We start from the raw sequence: 4,895 nt of genomic DNA on the forward strand, positions 1-4,895 counted from the left end.
ATCAACCAATTATGTTATTTGGAACATAGCAACTTTGACAAAACTCTGACTTATTTTAGTTTCTACTTCTATAACTTCTTAAATTAGAGTCTCTAATTCAGGCAACCTATAATCTTCAGGCCTATAAAAACAGATAAAATAATACAGAGCATGTATAGTGCTTTCACTGACTATTCATCCATTTTCCTGTTGCAACAAGATTGTTGAGATGTTTGTCTCCTTTTCTCTTTTTCTAAACTTTTTGAGGTTATAGTTTTCTTCCCCTTTCTGCTATTTGATCATAGAAATTGAGGTTGACTTCCATTTATAACCATAAATTCCTAAAATTCAACAACATTTTATCAGTTTCAAAGAAGAAAAGATAACATTAAGGAAAAGAAATGTTATTCTAATGTAATTTTTGAAGATCAGAGGAAAAATAAAGAAACCAAGGATATTTATAAGTTAACACCTACTCAACTTTGCTAAACAGTTTTATTGAACTAGTATGCTAATAAAAATTGTGTAGACCAGTCTAAATTCAGCAAATATCTCAGTGCAAGCTGTCAGCATGAAGTGAATCAGATGGACCACAGGATTTTTTGTGCTCAATATTTTTTTCTTCCTTTACAAGCACCTTGAAAGAAATGATAAGGCATTGGCAAGTTCTCTGTTCACAGATAAAAAATAATATATATATATATATTTGGTTATGACTTAATTCAGAACTTTGTCATGAATTCAGTAGGGTATTTGAAATTGTTTTTCTACAATAACAGGTAAATATCTGCTTGCATGTTACAGTTTTAGGGAAATCCTAGTGTTACCTTTTGCTAAAAATACTATTTTAAAGCTTAGTGGTTTTTGATAGAGAACTCTAAAGCAGAATGTACAAAATTGCTTTTCTCTTTTATTTAGGACTCTTGACAGAAATCACGCAAAGACCTTTGATTTCCAAAATGCATTACTTAACAATTAACATTATTAAAAAAACAAAAACATGCAGAGGTCAGGAAGATGGGGGCTGAGCCAGTCGCACTATGTGAATCCCTTTGTGAGAGAGTGAGTTCATGGAAAATTTTGTGTATGTGTTGGTGAATGAGTGGGCATGTGAGTGGCTCATGTGAGCGAGGGCTAGGGAGCTAGTGGTCAGGGCTCTCCTGATGCAGCAACTGATGCCACAGTTGCTGGGCTTGGACCCTAGTGACTCCCAGGACACAGAAATGGAGTGCCATTTTCTTTTTCTTTTCTTTTCTTTTTTTAATCAACAAACCCTCCCTGGGAAGAAAGTGATGGGAGATACTGTCTAAGTGGGGCTCATGAGCAAGTGGCCAGGCCTCTGGTGCCATAGCTGGTGCTGCAGCCTCTCTGCTTCATCCCTGGATCTTCCCAGGTCACAGAAACTGAGTGCCATTATTTTTTTTTTAATGGACAAAAGTTTTCCTTTGAAAAAGTGGCAGGGAGAAACTATAGCCCAGGCTCTCCCTCACCATTGCAGCAGGAGAGACATTGCTGGCACCTGACTTTGCCTCACCACTTCAGCACCTGGCAGAGCACTGGCAGTAGGGGCTGTGGAGAGAGTCCAGAGACAAAGTCTCACAGAAAAGGATAGAAAAGGCACCCCACCACAATCTTGAAGGCAGAGCATGAAATTGCTCCAACTTGCTCACCATGGAGCAACAGACCTGATCTCTGTAATGAGCAGATCAACTACTCAGGAATTGATCATGACCCTAAGGGAATATCCTGAAAGCACAAACTTCAGAGAGATCTGACGAGTGCTGAGTTCCAGGTGCCCCATCTCCTACCCTGACCTAGCCACGGGACAAAGGGTGTGGCCAGAAAAGAATGAAGATGAACTCCAAAGAGATCAGTGGTGAGTCCAGGACTAACCAAACCCCCTCCTCCCCAGCAATCCTCTGAATGTCAGACCCACACAGCTGAGCTACGACTGAGAGGGACAAACCGTAGCAGAACCTGGACATTAGTCCTGATAGGAAAACTTCATTCCAGGATAGGCCTGACTGGGGCATCCCCCGTGAGTGCATACTTGGGGAAGAGACAATCTCGTACCTCCCCACCAGAGGAGAATTCCCTGACCATACAAGAGTGGGAGGGGAGGACTGTAGTCCCACCCACTTCCACTGCCTTTCCTCTTTCTCTGCTTTGGGCACTGAGGAGAGAGAGAAAGAGGTGGCTCTACAGGAGAGACCTGATTAGAGGAACAATTTTTTTGACTGTTTGTTTGTTAGTTCATCTATTTTAAAAATATTTTTCTTTTGTGCATGAATGTGTATGTGAGGGTTTGATCGACACCTCCCCCCAACTTTTTTTCTTTTCTTTTTCTGTTCATTTTCTGGTTATGTGTGTATGTGAATGATTGAGTATTCATCTTTCAATTTTGTTGTTGTTGTTGGTTTGTTTTTGCTCTTTTATTCTTCTTGGTTTTTTTTTTAATTTTCATTTTTTATCATTTAAGGTGTGTGTTAAAATATATATGAGGGTTCAACCTGAATTCCAATTTTTTTCCCTCTAGTTTTTCTGTTTTTCTTCTCTATTCACTTTTTTCTGGTGTGTGTATGTGTGTGTGTGTGTGTGTGTGTGTGTGTGTGTGTGTTTAGCTTTCTTGGGTTTTTTTTGGTTGTTGCTGTTTGTTTTGTTTCACCATGTTGTTATTCCAGTTTGCTTTGAGGTGTATGTGTACCTTTGTGTTCAATTGTTTTTTGCATTGGTTTCTGCTTTGCATCATCATATAAAGTAGTGATGGGGAGTGGATCTCAGGGAATACATACCACAATAAGTGAACATTGCAATTTGCAATTAGTTTCTGAATCCTAGTGCCCCATCCCCTACTTTATTCAAAATTCAAAAACTATAAGAAAGGGCAAAGCTTTCCATCCACTGTCCTACCTCAAAATAGAACAAATCCAGAACCTGGATCAGGGAAGAATAGAGGACTGAACAAACATCAGAAGGGAAAACTTCTCCTCCTGACACTGAATAACAGAACTAAAGAGAAAAATAACAGATCTGTCACAAATGAGGAAAAACAAAAGGAAGACTTCAGGCAACTTCAAGTGTACCAAAGACAGAACTCCTGAAAAATCAGACCTTGGAAGATAAACAATGGAAGTCACCAATGAATGACCCCAGATTATGACAAGGATTGGGGAATGAATGGAACGAGTGAATAAGACTCAAGAAAGATAAGAGGCAACACTGAAATAACTTGTGACAGAGATTTTGTCAATAAAAAAATTCATCCAAGAAATAAATAACAAAATGACAAGCACAGAAAGCAGAATTAATCTAGCTGAAGAAAGAATCTCAGAACTTGAAGACCAGAACATGGAATTAACCTACTCCTGATTGGTGTCCCAGAAGAAGAAAGGGAAATGGAAAACAACTTGGAGCAAGTATTCCAGGAGGTAATCCAAGAAAACTTTCCCTATCTCACCAGAGATGTGACCAGCCAAGCACAAGAGATACAGAGAACCCCCACAAGACATCAAATGAGAAGAACAACCCAAAGACACATAGTAATATGCCTACACAAAGAAGACACATGTACACACACACACACACACACACACACACACACACACACACACACAAATCCTAAAGGCAGCAAGACACAAAGATCAGAATACCTAATGGGGAAATCAATCAGAATAGTAGCAGACCTATCAGCAGAAACACTTCAAGCAAGAAGGAACTGGAGTCCTATATTCAAAATCCTCAAAGATAAACAATTTCAATGAAGAATTTTCTATCCAGTCAAGTTCAGCTTCATCAGTGATGGAGAATTAAACTCATTCCCAGACACCCAATCCCTAAGAGATCATGCAGCTTCCAGAAAAGTTCTACAGGAGATACTTAAAAAGGTTTTAAGCATAGAAGAAAGAAAAAAAAAGAATTATCACACACTTCCCAAGAGAACAGAGCACAGAACCAACAGAGAATATAGCACAACAAGAAACTTGAAAACACACACATACATCAATCCCAAAGCCAAAAGAAAAAAAAAGAAAAAAAGAAAAATGTTATAGGAACCTCATGACAGTGATAAACAATCACATTTCAATAATCAGCCTGAATGTGAATGGATGAAATTCATCATTGAAAAAACACAGAATGGCAAAATAGATAATTAACCATGACCCAATTATTTGCTGAATCCAGGAGACTCATCTCACTACAAGGGATGCACACAGACTCAAAGTTAAAGATGGAAAATGAATTTCCAGGCAAATGAATCACAAAAGAAGGCAGGAGTTACAATATTAATATCAAACAACCTTTAAGCTATCAAAAATGTTAAAAGATGGAAAAGGAAACTATGTAATGATAAAAAGTTCAACCCATCAACAGGAAATATCCATCTTGAACATATATGCACCCAACACAGAAGCACCAGCATTTATTTATTTATTTATTTATTTATTTATTATTTATTTATTTTGAGTTGGAGTCTCACTCTGTTACCCAGACTGGAGTGCAGTGGCCGCTCCCAGCCACTGCAGCCTTGACCTGCTGGGTTCCAGTGATCCTTCTGCCTCAGCCTTCCAAGTAGCTGAAGCTACAGGTGTGTGCTAGCACGCCTGGCTAATTTTTGATTTATTGTAGAGATGAGGCCTCGTCAAGTAGCCCAGGCAGGTCTCGAACTCACGGGTTCAAGCAATCCACTCACCTCAGCCTCCCAAAGCATGAGATTACAGGCTGAGCCACCGAGCCTGGCTAACTACTAGCATTTATAATGCAACTACTGAGTAAACTAAAAAAAAGATATTGACTCTAATACTATGATAGCAGGGGACTTAAATAACCCACTAACAGCCTTAGATAGACCATCGGGGCAAAAAAAGTCAACAAGGAGATCCAGAAACTAAAAGTGATACTTGACCAAATGGACTTAA

The sequence above is a fragment of the Carlito syrichta genome, unplaced genomic scaffold, assembly GCF_000164805.1.
Source record: "Carlito syrichta isolate Samal-C Ts95f unplaced genomic scaffold, Tarsius_syrichta-2.0.1 Scaffold316480, whole genome shotgun sequence".
Classification (NCBI taxonomy): Eukaryota; Metazoa; Chordata; class Mammalia; order Primates; family Tarsiidae; genus Carlito; species Carlito syrichta.